Source organism: Enhydra lutris, unplaced genomic scaffold (genome assembly GCF_002288905.1).
Source record: "Enhydra lutris kenyoni isolate GAN:26980312 unplaced genomic scaffold, ASM228890v2 scaffoldscaffold7, whole genome shotgun sequence".
Taxonomy (NCBI): domain Eukaryota; kingdom Metazoa; phylum Chordata; class Mammalia; order Carnivora; family Mustelidae; genus Enhydra; species Enhydra lutris.
The window spans coordinates 40,338,630-40,364,513 of record NW_019154091.1 but is presented as its reverse complement, the minus strand read 5'-3'; the positions used below and the strand labels follow the sequence as shown (position 1 = coordinate 40,364,513).

Here is a 25,884-nt window from a genome sequence, read left to right as displayed (position 1 = left end):
TCCTCGTCTTCCTCTCCCGCTGCCGCGCGGTTGACTTGCACAACGTGCCCCCGCCCGCTTCCCCTCCCCCGGCTCCGATCATCACCAACTGGAATCTGGGCTCCTGCCTCTCCACCCCCCACCCCCCCTTTTTTTTTTTTTTGAAAAAAGCAGGTCCCCCCCCAACCCTTTTCAAAAACCACTTCCTTCGGCTTCTTCACCTCTAGGAAATCTCGGGGCTTTGCTCTTATCGAAAGTGCTCGTCAGGGTGATTTTTGATGACCACAGTCCAGAAGTGCTGGCGTCCGAATGCATTTTCTTTGGCTTCGCCACGAAGAGTCGTGAACTTCAAAACCCCGACACGGATTATCAATCCTGCTTTGCAGGAAAGGAAAACCCTCCATCCCTGGCCACCCGCCACCCCTCTCCGGAGATTCTGCAATCGCCCAGGCGCCCGGAGTCGGTACGTAAATACTCGCTTCGGAGTCTCCTGTCTCAGTGTTGGGGCTTGGGGGTGTCAGGGAGATAAAGGGTCGAACCGGTGGAACCGTTAACTAACCTGGTGTTGGGTGAAGCTCTTGAATCCAGCAGAACCCGGCACTTGCTAATTTGGACGTGGCTTTAAAAAAAAAAAAAATAAATGTGTGTGGGGGGATATATATATATATATATATATATATATTTTAGGGTGAAAGGGGAAGGCTCTCTCTGGTCTTTTTTTGGGAGGGGTGTTAATCCCCTTACCGAATGGAGAGGTTGGGCGTCCGTGCCCCGGGCCGGAGCCACGCGCCGCGACCATCCGTCCAATCGACACGTTGCAGGTGAAGCCCCGTGCGCTGCACATCAGCGCGGCGGCGGCGTGAGTGTGCGCGGGGGTGAGTGTGCGCGGGGGGTGAGTGTGAGTGCGCGCGCGGGGGCGCGTGCGCGTCGGGGGCGTGTGTGTGTGTGCGCGCGTGTCAGTGTGCCCCTTCCAAGAAATGCCCAGTGTGCACCCAGTGCACAATCAGAACCCATTGAGCACAAGCCCGGGGTGGGAGGAGGCGCTGCAGCTGGAGACGATGGGGAGAGCGAGACAGACATGTCAGCAGCAATGCAGATGGGGCTGGGGGCCGCACTTGCTGGCGAGTTAAGTGGGGATTGTGTTTCTGCGTGTGTGTGAGTGTGTGTTGCTCCCTGGTGCCTCTTCTCCCTCCCTTCCTCCTTCCTTACTGCTTCCCTCCTTCGCTTGCTCGCTCCCTCTCTCCTCTTCCATTCAGGTTGGCATTCCCACCTCTCATCCATGCCTGTCCCAGGAATGGTATAGCCAGACCTTTTCTGAATTATTTATAGACCGGTGCCAGCTGTTTTCAATTCCTCTCGTGTGCACTCTGTGGGAAATGCGGGGTTTCCTCCCCCTTTTCCTTAAAACGAATTGATATCTTTTTCGGAATGCATTTTTCTCACCCTCCGGGGACACTCAAATCGAACCCTGACCGCCTCTTTTTCCCCCTTAGGAAGGGGACGCTTTGGGAATGACCATGCTTCACGGAGGGACAGAGCCGGCCCCCAGCTTCTCTACACAGAGCCTCCTCCTCTAAAGCTCCAAAAAGCAAAAACCGTAATTGCCAGAAGAATCATTTAAAAAATAGCCCAGCCACTAACCTCACATGCAAATGGAATAATTACTCTGGATTCTGCATTGTGAGCTGCTCTCCATATCCTGAATTACCTTTGAATTCAGTCTTTTTTTTCCTTTGAATTTGCATCTCTTCAAGACACAAGATTAAAACAAAATTCACGCTAAATTGGATTTTCAGTTACCTTCCTTTCATTTATCCTTCGTCTTTCTTATGTGGATATGCCAGCGAGAAGAGGAGACTGGACATTCCCAACATGCTCACTCCCTTAATCTGTCCGTCTAGAGGTTTGGCTTCTACAAACCAAGGTAGGGCAAATTCTGTTTTATTTTCGCCTCACCTGGGGTAGGGATTCCTTGTTTATCTATCTCTTCTAATCCCTCAAGTGGAATTTTTGGAAGAAAAGGCGATAAGATAATAAAATAATGCTGTTTTGGGAAAAAAGGCTTTTTACAAAGGGGGAAATCTCCCATGTATAGCTTTGCTTTTCTCCTCTAACAGGTTTTGGGTTTTGGGGAGGCAGTGGGGGTGGATGTATGTAGGGACGGAAGATGCTGGGTGACATAAGGGTCTGTGTATGTAGACATGCATGGGAGACCTGTGTGATTTTTGAGTTAAATAGCATTTTATTCACCCAGGGCTATAGCTCTGATTTTTATGGGAATCTAGAAAAAAAATTTTTTTCAGGCTAGCTTTTTCCCCTTGCCACTTCCATGCCCGTCTCCTGTCTCTACCTTCCTAGCCTTTTTTTTTTAATGCCCTTTTTTAAAAAAATGAAAATAATGATTACTGTGGTTGTTGCCCTGAAGTCCACTTGCTGTCTAAAGCATTGACACGGGGCCCAGAGATCCCGGGAGGCCTACTGCAGAGGGAAAGGTCTAGGTGGGGAATCTGGCTGGTCTAGGAACACCTGGAATTGAAGGATGCTGCAGTTTAAAAGGACTTCAGTCTTAAGCTTGCAAAGAAGGAATTCTGTCAAGATTCTTTTAATTGATATTTTTTCCCTGTGCTATTATTTTTGAGCTGTAAATTTCTCCTTCTGTCTCCACATCTATTTATACCCACACATCCTCCAAGCAAACTGTTACTTCCACACTCTTGCAAAATGGCTATCTTGCAGAGTTCTAAAATGCTGTGCATGAGGAAGGGGTGCAGAATTCGACACGTGAGTCTTTGTGTTAGACAAAGAGATGTGCCGTTTGCATGTGTTCGTCTCTTACCTTAAAATGAGAATGAAGACTTTAACCCTCCCCCCCATTAATTTTTACAGTATGTGAAATGTGGCTAGGCAGTATTTTTCTTTTTTTTTTTATGTACTTGGAATAGCAGGAGAAACGGAAAAGACTTAGCTAATGACTCTTCAGCTAGGCACTCATGCAAGGCAAGACAACTCCTGAGGCCGTCAGCCCATCCACAGGCTGGAGGGCTGTGATGGGGAGCTGGGGTGCTCTTCTCCTTGGTCCACTGACCGTCCACCCCCAAACTCTGAGGGTGCCCAGATGCAGAATTCAGGTTGAGATAATGATCTTCAAAATCCTGTAGCAGAATCATGGGCATCAGTAGTCTTTCTGAAAGTATTCTCCCCTCGAATCTTTTATCTCTGGCATTTTAATGACTATACTTAGAAACAATACAAAATGCTAAAGGGATTGGGGGAAGGAGAAGATCCTTGTCCTTCAACATCAGACCAGAAGATAGTTCTTCATTGTCCAGAAGGGATGGATATCATCCACATTCACTACTCCCCACCCCCCAGGTTTCCTTCTTTTGAGCATTTAACTGGTAATCTGTGCCCATCTGTACTGTCAGCAGAATGGGAGGGTGGGAACCCACTTTGAACCATGTTCTCACCGTGTCTACAAATAGCTGAGGTTATCTGGTGTGTGCTCACCTTACAGACACCTGAGCTGGTTCTCCATCTGCTTCTACTCCTTCAAGTGGGAGGATGTATTCTTAATTTTCCTTCAAAATAGAACAGAGGTATGGGTGAGAACAGCAACTCCATGTGCGGTGGTTTCCTACGTACAGATGAACAAGGTGAGGTGGGTGTCCCTAGGGCGTAGGCCCCTTTTCTCTCTCCTGGTGTCTGCGACGGTGCCCTACAGGGACTAGATCCTTCCTCGTGTTGGTTGGCGTCCAGGTTGACAGCAGGCCTTTGGACAGAGTCTCAGCCACAGTCTCCTAGAATGCTCATGGGATTAAGCCAGGTTCTAGGCCATCCTTACTTGGTCCTACAGCTAGACAAAGGGTAAGAGGTTAAAAGGGGAGGGTGCTGAGGAAGAAGACGACTGGGTGGTAGGAAAGGTACAAAGAGAGGAGGAGCTATTCCAACTGTTGGTGGCTTATTAGGATTCAAGGTGGAATCACCACAGGTGGTCTGTACCTTTACCACAACCAAAGCCATTTTGGAGCCCTGAGGAGACAGGTGTGTTGCGTGCCTGTGAGCAATCTTGGCAAGGCTGTCTCTGGGCCACTGTTCTCTTTCTCTTTATTTTTCCCCTCCTGGCACAAAGAGCTGACTGGTTCTATTTTGTCTTCTCTCCTTCTGCCACCCCCCGTACAGTGTGGGTTACCTGAGGAAGAAATGTGCCTATTGGGGGGAGGAAGAGCAAATTTAATTTCAGCCGAGGAGCCTCTGTGATGTACAATTAAGAAAAAAAAAACAAAAAAACCGAAAACTAATGGGAATAAAGATTTCTCAGGCAAGCCCGGCTAAGGAGTTTAGATTGGTGATTTGAAAGGAAGCAGAACAACATGGTTGCCTTCTGTCCCTGTGTGTTTCAGGTGTAGCAAAGCATGACGGGTCTGGGATCACAGAGCCATTTGGCCACCCAGAGATACCTGTTCACATGCAAGGAGAGGAGCAGGGTGTGCCCCTCCGTTGTCTCACTTCTCAGCATTGGTTCCATTCCTAGGAAGGGTATCTGTCTCAAGAGTCTTGCTTTGCTACTGCCTGTGTGTTGTTTCTGGCAGGGATAGATGCAGAAAAAGCAAAGAAGTAACGAGGCAAAATTAAGGGAAAGGAGGAGGACCAACACATTCTCTAGTCACTACTTTGCACACCAAGTGCCTTTCTTGTAGGCTGAATGCGAAGAAGAGCGACTCCTTCTGGTGAAGGGGTGAACAGCAGGTAGCTGGATTTTGTATTCCTCTTCATCTCCAGAAGAATGGCTTCAGAACCTGGACCCTCTTCTTTGACCTTCATGCACATGTACTAGCCTGTGCAAGGAGGGGCAGCGGGGCACCTGGGCGGCGAAAACACGGACTGAACTTGGTTGGGGGGGTGATGAGTGGCACTGGACAGGGAGAAACGGGACTGAGCTGATTCAGCCCTTGACCACACCACCATTGCCTTGTAAAACATTCTCCCATCTCCTCCATGAATGTGGTGAACCTGGGATGCAGGGCTTTGCCCCCCTATTTTCTTGTTCAACAGTACGAAGATGAAGGTGACATGAACACCATGCTAACAAGTTAAAGCAAAAATGTCATGAATATTTATGGAATAGGATATATAGCGGGTGGGGGAAAGGACAGGTTGTATGTGAAGAAACCATAGCAAAAACAATCAGCCTATAGAAGCCAGGGGCAGGAGGGAAGTCAGGGTGGAGCACACCATTCTAAAGGTTGGCAAACTGTTGTTCTGAGTGATAGACTTTTCTCCTTAATAAGGAGGGCGAGGGCTGACAAAGCCTCTCATCTCATGTAACTTGTTGGGGTCAGGAGTGGTTATGCTGGCAAGTGAGGTTCCTTTTCCCCACTGCCATTCTCCAGCCTCCTTAGAAATTCTAGAAATTTCTTCCTTTCAGTAAATTACATTTTCAGTCTCTGCTAGTGTACATGCAATCGGATACGAGTGTCGTCTCTATAAATAAATATAGATCAAAAAGAGTTACTGGTCTAATGAATTGTTCACATTTATTAAAGTGCATTCCCTCTTTAAAACCACAGAAGCAGTCTCTAGGGAGAGTAGATTAGTGGTTGAATTGATATGATCTTTCAGAAGGATGCCGAAGCTAGAAGAACCCAAGGCAGTCGGGATGAGGGAGGGGGCATAGCTCTGAGGAGGTGGGCTTCTGGGGGTGTGCCTATGGCTATTAATTGTCTATCTGTGGCCCTTACACCAGATCCATTGTGTGGATGTGCTTGTGGAGTTTTGTGAACTCGGAGAGGTGTGTTCAGGAACCTTTGGTTGGTTCGTTGATGTTCTCCATCTACCTTGTTTCTGTCTTTGCACTTCTAGTGTTTGCAGCTGAGGTTGGCAGAGAAGGTTGGCACAATGCATATGTTGGCCCTCTGCTGAAGTCCTGCGTGACTGCCCTGAGCAGAATGGCTGCTCTGCCTTCTGGGCCTCACCAGGGCTGGTTCATGATCATTACCATACTTCGATCCTAATTTTGTTTTTATGCTCTGTTTCCCTAAGAAGTTTGTGAGCTCCTCGAGGACAGGGAGAGATCTTTATTCATCCGGAAATCATTTGTTCTGAACACAGTGCCTGGCACATGACAGACACTTGAGAAAGATATTAGGTGAGAGGAGAGCCTTAATTAGCAAATAAGGTTATCTGTTGTTGGTTCAGGTGGGCATGGGAAGGGTTTGAAGTTACCATGTCAGGTGAGATCAAGAAGGTCAGAGCTTCATGATGGTTCAGAACGCGTTTACTCTGACCTTCTCATTTGATAGGTGAAGGAACTGAAATCCAGAGATGCGAGGTGATTGGCTTAGGTCGTGCTGCTCCTCGGTGGTCATGCTTCATGTCCCGTACTGCCAAATGAGACGCCGAGGTTATCTGTGGATGTCAGAGGGCTACCTCAGCATTTGTCAAACTTTCTATGGGAATCACCTGGGGATCTTGTTAAACATGGACACTGATTCAGTAGGTCTGGGGTGGGGCCTACAACTCTGCATTCCTGACACTCTCCAGGGTTGCCACAGCTGTGGGCCTGGGTCTACAATATTACTGAACCGAATTTTCTGTCATGGTTCATGTGGGCAGCTCTGCAGATGTGTTCTACTTTTGTAACTTTCAGAATTGCTGCTTTTTTTTTTTTCCCAAACAGAAAAGATCCGAGAGGAGCCTGTGTGTTTCAGTTCACCCACGTCCCCTCTTCTGAGTGTCTCCCACCATGTGTGTCTTTTTGCCTCTTCTTTTATCCTCTGTGTGTTCTTGTTCTGGCCCTTTTCGTCCTCGATTCTTCTCTTTCTCTTAAATTCTTCTTCTCTAGATAGAGTATATGTATTTATTAGTGTCTCTTAGTCTCTTCTCTTTCACGCTGTCTTCTTTTAACTTCATTTTTGTGTCTTTTGCTCCACGTCATTCAGCAAACGTTTGTTAGGAACCTGTATTATCGAACATGGTGTCACAACAAAGAATTAGATCTGGTTTGTACCTTCCAGTAGCTCATACTTGAATGGGGGAGACGTGTAAAGAGATTATTATCTGCTTAGGTAAGCTCTGTGAGGTGGGCAGCCTGGAAGAATGAGGTGGGCTTCACGGAGGGGTTGACAGTTAAATTCTGTCTTTAAGAATAATTAGGATTGTAGAAGGGGAGAATTGTCAGTTTAGGAGGATGGAGAGCAGATGGAGAGGCAAATTGGTATAAAAGGGCAAGCCTTCTGCTTTTCCTCATGTCCCTTAACCTGGGGAGGAGAGAAAACAGAAATGTGCTGGTTCTTGGATTAGGAATTTTGGATTCTAAATGAGGAGGCTGGAGAATAAAGTCAGGGTCTTCTGAAAAGGATAAGGTAGAGGCTCTCATTTCTGCTTTAGTGATTCTACAGTTAATGAATCCCACTCCTGTTTATTAGGCTCGCCTTTGGAATGAGCAAATGATACAATTTTACTCTTAGACCACTGGATTGCAACTAACTTTGTTGATGGCCATTATAAAGAAAGGGACAGCTGTTCGTTGGTTTGTGGCCAAGGAGAGAGCTGGATCCTAGCCCAGGCCAGGCTACTCGAAACGAAGGACCAGCCTAGCCCCATGTGTTTCCAACTAGTGAGGCTGAAAGTTGCCATGCTATTCAGACCCCAGCCGCTTTCTTTAATGGCAGAAGGAAGCAATAGAAGATAAGGGGCTCAGTTATTCCCAGGGAATTTACAGAATGCTTTTTGGTAGCCTTTTTAGTTGACCTGGTGTTTTGGAAGCCTTCTTCATGGAAATGTCTTAGTGTGGAGGGGATGGAAAGACACCTCTAGCATTTGATTGAACCGTAGGATGGGTGCCTCAGGGAGGATGGGTTTGATGTGTGGTCCTCTGAATTTTATTTGCACATTTTTCTGCTGCCCATCCCTCTACCCTTTCACCCCACCTAAGTTGCACCTGTTTTCTGTGTACTGTGGTTTGTATTCCTTTCATTAGCGAAAGGATCCTAGGCTCCCCTTGTAGACTTTTTAAGGAGAGTATTTTGAGTCTGAAGGTATCTGGATGAGCCAGTCTCAGCCCTGGCTGATTTGAGGGACATTTGTTCCCAGGTACCCTGAGGGGTGGGGCCGTGGAGGCACAGTGACAAGGCTGCGTGACAAGAGGGACCGGGAGAGGGGAGAGGAGGAGATGCCAGGCCGGCCCCGAGGGATCGGCAGACGTGGAAGGAAAGAGAAGTACAGGCTTTGACCCTGCTTAGAGTCCGGCTCTACAGGGAGAGGAACATTTGGAGTAGAGAGCTTCCTAGATGAGGATAATTTAAGGTTTTGACTAATTAACTCACTCGACTCCTAAAAACCAGGCTGTGCTTCACACACGCCCTCCTCCATGTCTTTGTTCCCGGCCTTGAGAAGACGGTGAAGTTCCTTCTTGAGAAAGAAATGTCAAGTTCCCATTTCTCATTAATCTTTATATAGAGCCTATCAGGGTTTCAGCTGGTTTGAATTTCTGAGGAAATCAGATCTCATTTCTTTGTGAGAGGTGGGACTTCAGAACAACGGTGGGATAAAGTGTGGCATTGTTTGGATAGGGGGGAAGAGAGGCATCGAAGAACTGGAAGCTGAGGTGATGGCTTTTATCCTCTACTCCAAGCTAATTGGACTCCGTGAAAATGTGTAGACATTGCCAAGCAATCCCCCCACCTTCTGGGGACCTCACTCTGTTCACTCAGCTGCCATGGTGGCTGGTGTCTTTGGGTTAGAAGCCACTGTGTTCCATGTATGTCCCAACGTGCACACACCCCATGTACCCATACACGCTAGACTTGCATGTGTGTTGGTATATTTGCATAGTGTCTTACCCAGCAAATAGCAACAGTAAAAAATAATCTGAAATGCATTAAATGTGTCTGCAGAGCTTAGGTACAGTAATATGTGTGTGTGTGCGTCTAACATGCGATAATAAGAATATTAATGCTCTGAGGCACCTTGAAGATGATCTGTCCCCCACAACCCCCATTTTATTTTATTTTATTCTTTTTAAAGATTTTTTTAAAATTTATTTATTTGACAGACAGAGATCACAAGTAGGCAGAGAGGCAGGCAGAGAGAGAGAGGAGGAAGCAGGCTCCCTGCAGAGCAGAGAGCCCGATGTGGGGCTTGATCCCAGGACCCTGGAATCATGACCTGAGCTGAAGGTAGAGGCTTTAACCCACTGAGCTACCCAGGCGCCACACAACCCCCATTTTAAAGCTGTGCAAATAGCTCCAAGGTGTAAAGAAGACACACACCTGGGACAGAGCCGTATCCCCTGACTTCCTTTCCAGTGCTTTCCTGTTCACCGCCCTGTCCCTCGAGTCCCTTTGGAATGCATGTCTCTTCTGTTAGCCGGTGGTGGGCATTTGCTCATCCATGTATCTTCAGCGCCCAGGGTTCTCCTTGGGGTGTCTTCAACAGTGTTAGGGATTTCCAGGGTGTCTGGGGGCTGCCTGAATGATAACGGCCGTAGTGGTGGCCTTCAGGGTCAGAAGCTTCTTTTCGTTTCCATGTGTGTTATTTCACAGTGTGCGAGCCAGTGCCTCGGGGCCTCGATTTTCTCATTTCTGAATCAGTGGGACAGGCTATGCAGGCCTCCCGAATCCCAGCTCAATGACAGAATCACCTGGAGAGCTCGCACAGACATAAACAGAAGCAGCTCAACAACAACAACACAAGCAAAACAGTGATGTCCATGCCCAGGCCAGACCCCACATTGTGAAATTAACATCTGTCAACAGGGGATCCAGGCAGGGAGCATTTAAAAATATTCCCCAGGGGATTCTCCTGTGGCTGAGAACCACCTGGCAAGTTGATTGACGAGGCACCTGTTCTCTCTAAACATCACGGCATCCTAGTGCTTTAACCTCCAGAGGGAGACCCCATCGCCGTCAAGCAGATGCGTGCCTGATGGAGGGTCGCTGAGCTGGAGGGAGAAGAAGGGGCTGGCCCATGAGGGGGCTTAGTGTGCAGAGTGCACACAAGGGGTGCGGCCTGGTGTGGAATTAAGTAAGACCAGGGCTGTATTTATTCCTGAGCTCTCTCACCCTCGACGGAGGTCTGGTTGCAAAGTTAGGAAAGTTAGGGAGCTGCTTTCCCCAACACCCTTGAAACAGGTGTGGCTGTGAACTGGGGCAAGTGGCCCTGGGTTCTGCAAACCTCCTTCATTCCCCTTAGTCTTTATTGAGGGCGCCCCGTTTCTTGTTTCAGGGAGAAAGCCTTATTGCACTCCTTTCTGACACTGCCAGTGTAGGAAAACTATTAATAAATGGGGCTGGATAAGCAGACCCTGATTGACTGGTGAGGGGTGTGAATGGTACAATTATCTTAGTGCTGGTTGGAATTCGCTAGCCGCGTCACCCTCCCTCTCAGCGCCTGAAGTGGAATATTAAAGGCACAAAGAGGAGGAAGGGGGTAGGAGGCATTGAGCTTCGTTCTTCTCTGACTGTAACTTTAATCACTGCTTATTAGGCTTAGCTGGGTTAATAGTTTTCTCGCATCCTTCCTTTCGGGCTCCCTCCCTGCCCGTTTTAAAATAAATGTGAGCCTAAATGTAGAGGTAAGAAAAGAGCAGATTTACGGATCTGTGTTCCTTTAAAAGAGACAGACCCGAGGAGAGTGAAAACACTAGTTCTTTCTTGGATATCTGTAAATAGTGGTTGGAAATGCGAGAGAAAGGTCATGAGTTGGTTTGGACTCTCATTGGTGTTTGGTGGAATATGCAGAGGTGGGAGGCATTAAATATTTAGGAGAAACCCAAGAAGTGTACTCACTGATCTGAATTTTTAGATAAATATTAGTTAACCCTGTGGACAGAAAACATCCCAATCACTGAGATACTGCAGCCGGTCCCCTTTGTGTTTCTTACGTAGGTCAGCTTTATCAGTGAGTTCTGGGGTGCAGGGGATCAGAATTGATATCTTCAGCATGCATGGCTCTCCTTTTTATCACCTTGTTAGAAATTCCAGAATTGTTTCCGGGCTTAAAGGGGGAAAGGGAAGAATTTCAGTCCTTATCTGGTTCTTTTTTATGTCTATTTCCTGGTTTTTCCTGCAACTCCCATAGGAAGGACTACAGAAGAAATCCTACCCTGGCCAAATATGGGTGCTCAGATACAGAAGGTCTTTCTTGGGTCAGAGAATGTTGGTCCCTTGGATATTTGAAGAAAAAGTACTGAATGGGTTTTCTTAGAGCCTGCATACGGAAGAGAAATCACTTTTGTTTGTTGATGAATTTGTCATTTTTCTATGAGAACAAGATTCATGCTTTATGTCACTTTATGTCCTCCGTGCTTAGCAGAATGCTCTCCGCACTTGGGCAGTGCTCAGAAAATGCTGGTTGTCGATAAAGATGATGATGAAAACGAATGTGCATTGAGGATGAAGTTGACATATTTATACCTTTTATGTTTCCATTTCCTTTCCATCCAAGCACGTCTCAATGCTTTGGGTGAATTCTACTGAAGTTGAATGGATGAGAGTATCTTTTATGCTAGCTATAGGCTAGGCTGACCGAATAAAAATATACCCATTTCTTAGTGTCTCCCCTCTTTGATCTTTATTTTACATTGTGTTCAAAGAGGGTGTTTCTTCAAAAAGCTCTGACTCATCACTAATTATATTTTTCCCCTTTCCTTCCAATTCCGTGTCAATACTGTCCATTCCTCCAGTCCGTCCCAGAGGCTCTCTCACCCATGACGTCTTGCTTGATCTTCTCAACTTGAAATAAGCTCTCCCAAGTTGTTGGTTCACATACTATTTTTATTTTCCCTTTGCTTGTAGCCCTTTTCTTATGCTGGCTTTGGGGGCAGATCCCTTGAGGGCCTTTTCATCTCTATCCCCCAATCACCTTCACTGCACTGGGCTTTCTGGAACGAATAGGATCATGGTTTTGCACCTTCTCCACCTCTCCTTTCTAGTCTGCACAATTTGCAAAGATGCTTTGATTTCAACATAAAATTCAAGGTTGTCTCTGAAGAGCATGAATGATGTTTCAGTTGCTGTGGCAAGGAATCTAGTTTATTGATAAATCTACATTCGTGCAACTGAGACAGAGGTGGGGGAAAGGCGTGAGAAAGTCCTGGGATGAGATAGTCAGAATCCATAGACCATTTTAGAGATAAACGGTGGAATGAAAATGTTAAGAGTTATTGTCGTCGGGCCAAACATAATAGTAATCCGAAAGGCATTGTCTTGCCTTTGCTTAAGACAATCTTCTGTTGAACTTGAATTCCCTGGAATTGGCAATAGATATTTGTGGTGTGCCCATGATAGCCTGGGTTATGTTAACATATGTTATCACATTTAATCCTTACCACAAGGCTGACATTATTTTGTTTCTTGGGTGAAAAGAGTGAGAATTAAAGAATTCAAGGTTGCACAGCTGTGAGCAGCAAACCAGGCTTCCAACTACATCCTTGATTGTAACTCTTTGCTCTTTATTTTGTTTATTTTTTTAAAAGATTTTTATTCATTTATTTGAGAGAGACACACAAGTGGGTGTGGGGGGCAGAGGGAGGGGGAAGGGGGGGAGAGGGAGAAGCAGGCTCCCTGCTCAACAAGGAGCCCAATGAGGGTCTTGATCCCAGGACCCCGGGATCATGACCTGAGGTGAAGGCAGACGCGTAACCAACTGAGACACCCAGGCACCCCACCTCTTGCTCTTTAAATTATAAGGAGCTGCCTCTATTCAAAAGAACGTTGAGGGTTTATGTTGTATGTAGAGGAACCTGTAAGTAGCATGTACGTTGAAACCTCAGCTGAGGTGACTTCTCTATCATGTCTCTTTGTATCTTGCTTTTGGCAAAAAGCAAAGTTGTTTTCAAATGAAAAATATGGAACCCTACAGAATAGCCAAGCTCTAGACCTTACTTTAATTCAGTGAGGGCCAAGGTGAGGGATTCGTGGCACTGGCAATCAGCATCTCTTTCATTTCACATGGCGATTAAGGCTGGGACACCATCTTCTGAGCCCAGTTCTACCCATCTTTACATACACACCACCTCCAAACTTGAACTCTTAGCCCTTTAAGAGGAAACAGTCCTTTCCTACTCATTTGATTGTGGACCTTACGAAGAATGCTCATTTTCTGGTGCCCATTTCTTTCTCAGGCACTTGACTACTACTTTGGGTGGAAACAAATGGCTAGAGTAAGAGAATGCCAGTCAAGAATACGGCTTTGTTGTTAGGGTTTGATTATTAATAGGATTCATTATTGCTCTGTGGGTAAGACCCCCCCTTATTCCAAAACAAATATAAGGGAGCAAGTTTTGTTTCAAATACTTGGATTAACTTTTGACTCAGAGAGCAGTTTATATATAAACATATAATACAAAGGTTAAATTCTGTGTCTTTATTTTTCTAGCCAAGGCAGGACAGCCTCTCTTGGCACCACAAAGAGTTCTGGTACCTTAGCCCTACCACATGCATGTTTTTACACTGCTTTCCAGTGACTCTAAGTACAGTGGTATTGAGGAAGGAACAGTGTGGCCCTTGGGCCAGGAAACCAGGTCTGTTCTCACCCTTGGCTCCATTCTGTGTGATTCGGGCAGATTCATAACCCTGCTGAGTTTACTTCCTCATCTGCAAAATGACATCTTCAGGGGGGGGCAGGTATTACCTTGTGGGTCACATGAGGAAACATCAAGAATCCCCTCAAACTACAAGTTTAATCTATGCACCTACAATGTTGTTATCCCTATCCATCCTGCTCGCAATAACAGCCTACAGTGGCCTTTTGTGTAGTGCACCTGCTCCCGGTGGGCAAGAGAAGAGGAAATATTTGTTGGAGAAGATAGGCAAGTGGGGGTCAAGTCACCAGTATTCCCAGTGCAGAGCAGCTCCAAGGTGTTGTGACCTGTGGTTGTTAATCTTTGGTCCATGTCTCCACAGGTTCTCTGCAACCGTATTTATCTAGAAAACGAGAGAAAAACTTGTCAAAAAGGAGAGCAAGAGGACTCTTTCTAGCTTTATGTATAGAACTTTTTTTTCCGGGCATATCTTTTATCTTTACTTGACCCAAGAAGAGTAGTTAGCGATGGAGATGGTGACACAAGCTAAGGAAAGCTTAGCCACGAAAGGCCGTTGTACCCTCAGGCCTTTGCTCCTGCCTCTCACTGTGTCGGCAGTGCCCTCTGCAGCTTCCGTCCCTGGCTTCAGTCCTGTTCTGCCTTCAAGAGGCAGCTCAGGGATCCTCTGCTCCAGGTCTTTCTGGCGCCCCCAGGCCGGGGGCACTGCTGTCTTCGTGCACCCATAGATCCCCAGTTTGAGATGATGCCCGCTGCGTCTCTGTCCCACCCCCCCTTTGCCTCCTCTGATATGAATTTCTCAAGGGCAGAAACAGCCTCCCCTCTCTGCCCTATGTGTACCTAGCAGAGTGTTGGTCCCTGGTGGACATGTAATAACCAGCTGCTTACATGGCATGAGGGCCTACAGGCTCTGTGCTCCGTGCTTTCCATGCATTTGTGAATTTAGCGGTTACAACTACCCTCGAAGGTAGGCATAATTATTACCTACATTTTATGCATGAGGATTCTAAGGCACGGAGAAGTTAAGACATGCTTAGCTCAAGTGGCAGAGCCAGGATTTGAACCCAGCTGGCTGGCTTGAGCTCACATTCTTCAGCTTTATGCTCTACAGCTTTATAGTAAGTTTTTATGGTTGCTCTGATGATCAGAGACTTAGAGGAAACATATTGTGTGTCTGGTTTTACATAATGACGACAGTAGAAGGAAGAGCAGACAGGGCACAGTGGGACTTGAAGAGTGGTTAGGACTTGGATCCGTAGGAATATTTGTGGACCTCATTCTCCTGATGGGCTAATTAAATAAAATAATATAAAATATTAATATATATGTTAAAAAATACCCGGGTCTTCCAGAAACACACGGAAAGCTGGTTAGTATAGTTATTGTTGAGTTTTGAATGAAGCAGGCTGTGTTTATAGAACTTGTGCTTCTGACCTGCTTGCTGTTTCCTTTTGGTTTCTTCCATTTTCCTGGCCACTGGTTCCTCCAGGAGCATGTTAAGGGTGCTGGGATCCGTGTACTCTTCCATCCATTCTTACTGCAGCCTGGTATGGTGGTGGGTGTAGGAAAACAGTAACCGAGACCAAGAACTCACGAGTCAGACAGTCAGGGTTTCTGTTGTTGCTGCTGTTAGTTTCGTGGGCGAATGTCTTCAGTTCTCTTTATGCCCAGATTCTTTATCATAAGATGAGGTGTTAATCATTCTGGCTTTTCAGTTACTGGGAGAGTTAAGCGAGTTGTTTCATTTTGAACAGTACTTGTTACAGAGTACTGTAACATTGTAACAACAATGCTTACATGTAACATGTAAGCATTCAGTAAGTGTTAACTACTTTGATGGTCCCTGGTCCCAACCAAGTCAGAGCCAGTTTGGGTGACAAGGGTATAATGTAGGTGGCGGTTGTGTCTGAATTAGAGGCTTCCAGGTCAAGACTGGCATTGACTTCTTTGAGTATCTCATCAAATCATAACAGGCAAGAGAAGAATATAGGGCCATGAGCTGACATGTTTCTAGAATGTTGAGAGGACATGACTTCTTAGTGCAAAAAAATGCAGAAGGTACCCATGGATGGGAACGAGTTAATGAAGGATTTGAGGATTGAAATGAGCTCTCGGCAAAGTGACCATGAACTGATCAAACATAGGACAAAAGGAAAAGCTATAAAGAAGTATGCAAACAAATGTAAATTTTGAGAAAGAAAGGAATGGTTTCAATGAAAGAAGGTAACAGAGGCAAAGACAAACCAGCTTGGATGTAATAATGACCATCATTTGCATTTCTAGAGTGCTTTACGGTTTTCTAAGGGCTTTCTCATATGTCTTTCTTCATGACACATGTCTTTCTTCATGACACATTTTTTTGGTCTTCCCAAGAACCCACTAGGAAGAATTCTGGGCAGAAGGTCTTATCTCCATTTTACAGATGAAGAAATAGAGGTAGCAATTGTCCAAAATTGCACTGTCGGGAAGAAAAAGAGGTGGAACTCAGCTTCAGCTTTTCTGAATCCCAGATCCCTTCCTTCTCTGCCTCCACCTTGAGAGAGCCAGAGGGAGCAGCTTGTTATCGTGGTTGAGAAGCTTGAAGGAAATCTAATTGGATAAACAAAGAATTTATTCTAAGAAGAAAAAAAAAATGACTTTCACAGGCAGGTGAAGATGTTTAGAAATTGTAAAAGTTGTGAAACCTGAAATGGCAAGGTCACATATTATACAAAAGGTAAAAAGGGTTTGGAACATGAGAATTATTATTTCACTTCTTTATATTTTTCTTTATGTTCCAGGATTTCTACAATACAGCACATTATTTTCATATTCAGAAAAGATGAGCTAGGAAACAAAAGCAAGAACTTTAATTATATCCGGAATTAGATAGAAGGAAATGGGGAAAAGTCATCTGCATACCGGCAGGAGTTGCATTCTTACATTCTTAGAATAGGGAACTGGTTACTAATACAGTCACACATGTGTGTATTTGTGTGTGTGTGTGTGTGTGTGTGTGTGTGTGTGTATAATCTGGATTCTGTCATGAGTTAGGGAACCTAAAACCCAGTGAAAATTGGAGAGGATTTTATTTCTTAATTTTTAATTTTTATTTATTTTATTTATTATTTTTTTGAGAAGGAGAGTGTGCATACACACACAAGCGGGGGACAGGGGCAGACAGAGAGAGAGAGAGAATCTTAAGCTGGCTCCAGCCCCAGTGGGCAGCCCATCGCGGTCTTTATCTCACAACCTGGAGATTATGACCTGACCTGAAATCAAGAGTGGGACACTTAACTGACTGAACCACCCAGGTGCTCCTTTATTATATACTGTAATTTAAATTCAAGTTAGTTAACATATAGTGTAGTACTGGTTTCAGGAGTAGAATTTAATGATTCATCACTTACATACAACACCCAGTGCTCATCACAACAAGTGCCTTCCGTAATGCCATCACCCATTTAGTCCATCCCCCACCCCATCTACTCAGCAACCCTCAGTTTGTTCTCTGTAGTTAAGAGTCTCTTATGCTTTACCTCCCCACCTCTCTTTTTTTAACCTTATTTTATTTTTCCTTCCCTTCCCCTGTGTTCATCTGTTTCTTAAATTTCATATGAGTGAAATCATGTGGTATTTGTCTTTCTCTGACTGACTTATTTCACTTAGCACAATACCCTCTAGTTCCATCCATGTCATCACAAATGGCAAGTTTTCATTTCTTTTGATGGCTGCATAGTATTCCATTGAATATATATATATACCACATCTTCTTTATCCATTCATTTGTTGATGGACATCTGGGCTCTTTCCATAGTTTGGCTATTGTGGACATTGCTGCTATGAACATTGGGGTACACGTGCCCCTTTGAATCAGCATTTTTTTTTTTTTTTGCATCCTTTGGATAAATACCTAGTAGTGCAATTGCTGGATCATAGGGTAGTTATTTTTACCTTTTTGAGGAACCTCCATATTGTTTTCTGGAGTAGCTGCACCAGCTTGCATTCCTACCAACTGGGCAAGAGGGTACCCACTTCTCCGCATCCTTGCCAACAGCTGTTGTTTCCTGAGTTGTTAATTTTAGCCATTCTGACCTGTGTGAGGTAGTATCTCATTGTGGTGTTGATTGGGGTTTCCCTGATGCTGAGTCATGTTGAGCATTTTTTCATGTATTTGTTGGCCATTTGTATGTCTTCTTTGTAAAGTTGGAGAGGATTTCAAAACACCAGTTAAGAGTGTAATAAATAACCTCAGGTCTTGATGGCACATTCTAAAATGCCTCCAACCTAAGGCCACTGCAGGGCCAGAGGCTGCCCTTTGAGAAAATCATAGAGGCCTGGAAAGATACCTGAGGGCCAGCTTATAACATTAAAAAAAGAAGAGATGATGTCTGGAAATTATAAGTGGTAGACTGGAAAAAATATCAAACATAATAGTTAGTAACCAAAACCTTGAGGAGACCAAGGCACAGTAACTATCCAAATGGTTTTTGAAAGAACAAACCCTTTGGGGTCTGTGGTTTTAGGAGGAGGACAGGCTTGGAAGGCTGTAAGAAACTGACTTAGGCAATTAAGAGAAAGAAAAAGTAATGAAAGTTTTAGATCCAACTTCCCCTGAGAGTCTGTCTTTTAAACAGGAAATATGGGGTAGGCTAAGTAGTTGGTGCTCAAAGTGGAGCCCCATGGAGAATGGCTGCCCACAGAGGTGACGCCATAGCCCCATGGCTTATTCACAGCTGGGCGGCCCTTGGGTTGAGGTGGGGACCGTGAAGTGCCCTGCCTGCCTTCCACATCTGAACAGAAGAGGGGCTGTGTTCCTGCCTGAGGGGCGAGCTGGTGTTGTGTCAGGGTTGGCTTCCCAGCTGTCAGAACAACCCTCTTTAGGGCCCCCAGGCGCCATGCTACCAGGCCCTTTCGCTGCTGTGTCTCTGCCTCCCCTCCCGCTGCCCATCCGCATGCTGCGTGTGATCAGCAATGCCCAAAATGTCAGCTCCGGATCCTCTTTTCAGAAAAACCCACCTTGCTGGAAACACTCCCAGTATGCCACACAAAGCGTGAGGGCGTTGAGGACCCCTGAAGCCCATCCATGGGTGCCAGCTTCAGAACCCTTGCTCTAGATCACGTGTCCTGGGCCCGCCCTGGCAGATGTTCCTCCAATTATTTGTCTCTGGAAGGTGGGGACTTCAGGGAAGAATTTTCCTTGGGAGCCCCACTCCTTTGTTCTGCCAGGATTAACCAGCCTCATGAAGTTATTTCCAGAATGTTTATGAGGCCTTGGGCTAGGTGCAGGGCTCTGTCTGGGCTCTTTTTTTTTTTTTTTTTTTTTTTTTTTGCTGTGGAATCAGGCGAAATGCCTGTCCTCTAAGAGCTGACAGACCAGGAACTGAGATTTGGGCAGAGCCAGCTGGAGAAGGAGGCAAAACTGAAGTGTCTTTAACATGGTCTATACCAAGTGAGGTAGGAGCGCTGGCCATCTGGCCATCTGGCTTAGACTTGAGTGAGCCAGTGTGGCCACTTGGGAGCTGGGCTGAAGTACTCTGGAAGGAGTGTAATTCGGATGAAACTGATGAAAAGGAACAGTAACTTCATGACTCTCCCTACTGCGACAGCCTTCTCCTCATCTATCCCAACCGCCTCATCTATCCCAACCGCCTCCTGACTCTTGTCGAAGGCCTTGAGAACAGATTCTAGCCAGAGATGAATTCTCCTTTGGGACCCCAGAGTGACGACTTCTTGATTTCTTCTAGAATCCCCCTCCCCTTCCAATGGAGTTGAGATTCAGTGGAGATAACATTTTTAGATTTCCTTCTTGCCTTCTCACAATTGGAGCCTTGTTTCTTGTTTTCTCCTGGGTGCCTGGTAGTCCCTTCTCAGGACACCTCAGCTAACAGTGTCCTCAGCATCTCTAAGCTGGTACTGCTGTGACTTTTCAGCCAAGGCAGACCTAGATTTTGAATAATATAAGTCCAGAGGTAGACTGAAGCACCATGACCACTGCTCAGAGAAGCAGCCCATGGGACTCCAGAGCCAGGTCTTTGATGTTAAAGCGACTTCAGTTCAGAATCTCAAATTTGCCACTTGCCACCAGGTGATCTTGGATGAGGCACTTTGTATTTTGGCTCTCAGCTTTCCTCTCCTGTAAAATGCAAGTTATATGAAGGTTGGGTGCGGCAAGGTGTATAAAGTGCCCGGAACTTAGCTCCCTCACCTCCCCCAGCTCCCAAGTGAGCGGGGCTGGGAGTTCGCAGGAGGGTGGGACAAAGAAAAAATAATGGTCCTTGCTGGCCTTTCCTATCTTCTGTTTCTCCCACACAAATATCTACCCCAATTTCTCAGCGATCCTCCGCTATGACTCTAGTGTAAAGAGAAGAAATACAGAAGCCAGATGTGTTCCTTTCTGCTTACGAGGGGGACAGAGTGAAGCATGTGGAATCCAGTGGCCCAGGCAATGGGGAGTGTTTTGAAATAAGTCTTGAAAATTAAGTTATGTCTAGTGGGTACAATCTCGGGAGACCTGAGAGCTGAGATCCTTGAGTTATTAGAGACAATGGTTGTTGCGAGGAGAGAGGGAGAGAGAGAAAAAAAGAGAGGTTGACCAAAGGAAAGAGAGGAAAGCCTCACACCCAGGACCTGAACTTCCTTGGCTTTTCCTCCACTTTGTGTGTGGAGGAGGAAAAAGACCGGGAGGGGAGAAATCGAAGAGGAAAGGTGGAAAGCAAGGGGGTGTAGAGGATGACAGGCTCAGGTGGGGGTTTCCACTTCCCCGCCAGCGGGGATGGGTCTAGTGTAGAGTGCTTGTCTCCCTGTGGTCCCCAGAGAGGGGTGGTCCCCGCTGCCCCGGCCACCTTCCCACCCTGGCCGATGAGGGAGAATGAGGGAGGATGAGGGAGTGGGCAGCAGCTTTGGCACGTTTCTGGAGGAGAGTCAGAGAGCGACAGCTGCTCTGCCACCCTGGGAAGTTCTGTCTGGACTCCGGGGAGTGTTTATGACCTCTTCGTGGAGGTCAGCCAGCCCGTCTGCCCGCCAGCCCCTCCACAGGCTCTGCTGGGCGTTCCAGGCTCTGGGATGATCCAGCAGGCTGCGGAGCAGATCTGTGCCTGGGTAACTCACTCCGTGTACATTTCTTTGTCTTACTCCTGCCTCTGAATGGTGGCAGACAGACATTTTGGGAAGGAATTAAGCCTTACTGAGTTTACAGAATGTCAAGCATTCAAACGGCAAATAGACACCAATTTTGAATTTTTCTTAGTTTGAGATGATTTGTGCCGTGGTGCCTCCCAGGAGCATCGGCAGTTCAGGGAGACTCACCCACAAATGAACGCGGTTTGCAGAAATCAGAGTTTCGTAACTGCAGGCTGGTGGGCTATTACTGGTTTCGTCGAAACCCTTTTGTTTCCGGGAGGAAGAGGGGACGGTGTCTGTTCAACGCGCTGGGTCCTGGTCTCCCCTTGGTATCCATCGGAATTGGGTGGGAACGAGGCAGTGTGTGCAGGCGAGAAGAGCCTCCCTTTGCTCCTGCCTCGTTCCTCGGTGCAGTTGGGCTCCAGCCCAGATGCAGCTGGAGGATGAGGCTGCTGTCAAGTAAAGCCGTGCTCCCTGCTGCTTGCCGTGTGCAAGAGCCAGCTTAGTGCATGTGTGTGGGTGTGCATGCATGCATGTGTGTGTCTGTGTGCATGTGTGTGTGTGTGTGTGTGTAAGAGAGGGACCCCCCAGAGAACATAAGAATATGAATGAGCAGTGATTCCTTCGCAGGGTACGAGAAACTTTAGAGAGCATTCGCAAGGGCACCGATCCCGATTTGCTACCCGGGCACCAGTATGTTTGAAATGATGCCCAGGCACTTCTAATGTACAGCCAGGCTTGAGAATTGCCCTTGCAGACCTTCTGCCCCAGTTCGCCCACACCTGTTCCTTTGTCTCATGTGTGTATGGTCAGGCTTCACCTCCCACAGTGAAGTGCTTGCAGCGTCCACTCTAAGGGAGCAAGCCGGTCCCGATTTCCTGAAATTCCTGGCTGTTCTTGTTTGCCAGTCCAATGGACCCGTGTTTCTAGAAGACATGGTAGATTGACTAAGTAAGTGTTCTTAACCTTGTAATTTTATGCACACAGCTCCTCATGCTGTGGAAATCACTGTTCTTAGATTTTTCATTGTAAGTGGGTTGTTGAGATTGCCCAGAGGGAAAGAACTTTCTCTAATTTTCATAAAACAAGTGTTTATTTAGCTACTCAGTTAAAATAGTCAACATTTTCACTCTTTATTCCATTTTCTGCTATATTTCAAAATAGGCACTAAAGAGTGTGTATGTTGGATTCGTGCGTTCTTGCCCTTTTCCTCTGAACCTCGGCCACTTACCGGCTCCAAGGATCCACTGTGTCATCTCCGCAGCACCTCCATTCAGATCTCAGGAACATTCCTTCCCTAACTTGCCATGTGTCTTTCCTACCCAGTCCCCTGAACACCTGGGTTCACCCTCCTCGTGACCTTCAGGCCTTCCTCTATTTCACTTGAATCATGGACCCTTGACTGTCCATGTAGAATTGCTTGTCGCCTCCTTCCCTCACCGTTCTGCCACTTTGTGTCTCATCACACTCTTAATTTCTCCACTCTGGAGCCGTTCACCTGTAGTCATATCTGCTTTTGCTGTCTTGTCACTCATGCTATTGAGGGCGGTTGGAGACAGTCCCTGAGGTGAGGTCACCTGGCCTGCTTCAGAGTCCTTCCTTCTAGAGCTCCACTGTCACCAAAAGATGGGGTGCCTAGCCTTTTCTTACGAGCCCCAGAATGACATGCTCACCCAGTTCTTAAACAACATCACCTTCCTGAGCATCTTCTTCTCCACACTCCTGCTTAGTGGATCGCCTCATCTCACGTGGCTGAGGAAAACCGCATTCCCTGGTACAAATGTCCATAATCATTCTCTTTTTGATGTTCACGCTTATCTTTTGTGTGCTGGAAACTCAGGAGGTGCCCTTCACTGCATCTTTCGCAACTTGGATGTCCTTTGTTTCTGACGTGGTTCATGGTGTCATTTGGAGGTGTCTCGTCACGCTTGGGGCCCCCCGCTTTCCTGACATCATGAAACTCTGTCTTCCCACTGATTCTTTATTGCTGCTTCCAGTGTGGCTGCCTTAACAACCTTTATCTTTTCAAAACAAAATTCATTTTTTTCCCCAACCTAACTTATCTTTCTAGGTCCCTGTGTCTTGGCTGAGAGCTAGCGTTCTCCCAGAGCCTCAGTCCTGGCCCTGCAGGGATCTTGTATCCCTCCCTCAGACCCTCTCCCCAACCCCTGATGGATGCTATGGAATCTGCTTTGCATGGGACTCCTTTCCACAGAAAGGCAGTAGAGCCTTGTGGTAAGAATCACGGATCTTGGAGCCAAACTGCCTGATGTCAGTTCCTAGTGATGGGACCTTTGAAAAATCACATACCTCTCTGACTCTTGGTTTCCTCATTTATATAATGGAGATAATAATTGCACAGCTGTTTCACAATGTTGTTTTGAGGTTTAAATAAATTAATTGCTGTGAAACACTTAGAATAGTGTCTGGCACATTGTGAGTGTTCAGCAAACAAATGTTGGATATTATTATTGCCTCAACATGAGGGGTTCTCTGGGGATCATTTTGCCTCTCAGGGGACATTTGGCAATGTCTGGAGACCTCTTTGAATTTCATGACCAGGGTACCTGGAGGCTGTTGTCATTTAGTGGGTAGAGGCCAGTGATGCCACTAAGTGCCCTCCAGTGCCCAGGACAGCCCCTGCTCACAGCTGTCCAGCCCAAATCTCAGGAGTGTTGAGGCTGAGAAGCAGTGCTCTGCATATTGGCCCCAGAAGCTGCCACCATCTTCTCAAGGTGTAATCTAGTTCCCATTTCTGTTTTTTTTTTCCTTTGTCCTCAACTCTTTGGAAGGCTCACTTTATGACATGGTTTCAGTTACAAACTGATTTCCATGGTTCTGAAATCTACGTTTCCAGTATCCTGATTATGTCTTCAGGGGTTTTCTAGAACAATCTCCCAATCACCTTCTCTCCATATTTGAAGATGTTAAAGGTGGAAAAAAGACCTCGTGTTCCTCTCTCTTCTCCACTCAAATGGCCGTCCTTTCCCAGTATTTCCACTGTTGCCAATGGCACGCAGTCCTGGCATTGGTTCTCACTGGCTGCGTCTCCGAAAGCCCCCGCTTCTCGTCTACACCAATTTCTGCCAGTTCTTTCTCTGCATTGTTTCCTCTGACCCTCATTTCTATTTCCATGGCTACTGCTTAGTGCAGGACTCTGGCTGGCTTCCCTGCCTCCCCTCCTTGCTGCCATCCTCCACACAGCTGCTGGAATTGTCTTCATTAAACACTGTTTTCCTCTGCTCAAGAATCCACAGTGGCTCTCCATTACCACTTATTAGCAAAAGGAAATTCCCCACGAAGCCCTTTATGGCCTGACCTCCCTCTCGCCTCGGCCCCCCACCCCTCACCCAAGCAGACCACAGCCTTTGTGTTACTCCCTCCAACTCGCTGGATGCTCACCTGTCCGAGCCCCTCTTGTCCCGGTCTGTGTGCCTTGGTGTATTATAATTTCCCTCCCTGCAATGCCTTCTTCTCTCTTTTTTGCCAAACTACGTCTGTCACCTCTTTCAAAAGCTGGCTCAATTTGGAACTCCCCTAGGAAACCTTCCCGAATAACCCACCAGATTCTCCTTGTCCTATTACTCAATATTTCATTTTGGTCTTAAGTACTTATTAAACTCAGCCTACGTTAATTTGCACCTGCTGGTGTGTATAAAGAATCCCTAAGTATTTTTAAAGCTTTTCCAAATGTGTATGTTTCATCCCCCCCCTTTTTTGCTAGTACTTCTTCTTCTTCTTTTTTTTTTTTTAAGTGAATTCCCACAGCCCAAATAAAGTGTACTGGATATAGCAGGACTTCAATAAATGATGTCTCTATAACTGTCATTTTTTTTTTTCCTTCAAAGCTCAGGAGGAACTCCAAGGGCATATTTTATGGGTGACTTTAAAATAACCAACTCTTCCCTTGCTGCTTGTGTTGGTGGTGGGTGGAAGGAGGGTGAGGGGAGGAAAATCTAGATTTAACCGACACACCAGGAAATGGCTGCTCAGGGGCCTGCCAGTGGGAGCAAGGATGTGGTGCAAGAAAAACACGCAGGGGCCACACCCTGGATACTTGCTAATGGAGGGCCTTTGTAGGGATAAAGGAGACAAGTAGGAATCTTCAAACACTGAGCGCTCTGGTTGCCATCACTTATGAGGTAACACCTAGCTGCGTAGCGTTTTCCAGCCAACAGGCCAATCTTAAATATATTCTCCCCTTGGATTTATGAGGGAGACGATGATATTCCACTCTGCAGCCGAGGAAACTAAGGGCAGGAAAGATTAGGTGACTTGCCCCAGGGATTCGTGACTCTTGGAAATTCTGGGTTCTTCTCATTGTACCCCACTCCCTTCCCTGTGAGGGTAAGGCTTTAGGGTTACCTGTCCAGTTCTGTTTCCTGATATTACAGATTGGGCTGCTAAAAGGGATTCCCTGATGGCACCAGAACTCTGGACAGGTAAAGCCGGACCTCGGATTAACTCCTGATTAGTGCTTTTTTCACTTTATTGCCAACGCTACATTTCATTCTTGATCCATGGTACAGATAGATCTCTTTATGACAACCTTGAAGCCGACATTGTCCAACAGAACTTTCTGCTGTGATGGAAGAGTTCTGTACCTTTTTTTAAAAAAATATTTTTATTTATTTGACAGACAGAGATCACAAGTAGGCAGAGAGGCAGGCAGAGAGAGAAGAAGGGGAAGCAGGCTCTCTGCTGAGCAGAGGGACCAATGCAGGGCTCTATCCCAGGACCCTAGGATCATGACCTGAGTTGAAGGCAAAGGCTTTAACCCACTGAGCCACCCAGTCGCCCCGAGTGTACTGTATCTTTGTGTTCCCATGTATGGCCTCTAGCCACGTGTGGCTGGGGAGACTGGAGAACTGAGAGCAGTCACCACGGGCTGTTGGTTTCCACTTTGGACAACCATAGTGCTGGACTCATTGTTTTCTTATATTTGTCAGAATTAGCGGTTTGCCTAATCTGGGTTTTCACCTCCTCTCCCTTCCCCTTTCACCTGCTGGGAGGTCACTGTAAGGCATGAGGAACCAGGATGTGGGAATCTGGATGATCAGCAAGAGAGAGGAGAGAGTTTCTTGTCTGGGAAGGCTGACTGCTGTCCTTGGGTGGGAAGTGTTTGTGGATGAGATTCATCCATCTCCAGATACTTTGAGCTCAGGACTCACACCTGGGGAGCCTTGGTTGGACCTCTTGGGGGAGACAGGCTGAGGAAGGCAGCTGAACTGTTTTTCAGATGCTGGTGGAGGGGGCTGGGAGAA

The 25,884-nt window shown here is 46.5% G+C and overlaps 1 protein-coding gene across 1 annotated transcript in view; it reads left to right on the top strand.

The window, feature by feature from the left end:
- Positions 1-204: 204 nt before the first annotated feature.
- The window catches only part of LOC111142166 (glutamate ionotropic receptor NMDA type subunit 2B), a 463,533-nt gene continuing 437,853 nt past the window's right edge, over positions 205-25,884 (top strand). Inside the window, exons 1-2 of the mRNA XM_022495165.1 lie at positions 205-442; positions 1,473-1,903. The gene's annotated coding sequence lies outside the window, so the exon portion shown is untranslated. The remainder of the gene's footprint in view (positions 443-1,472; positions 1,904-25,884) is intronic.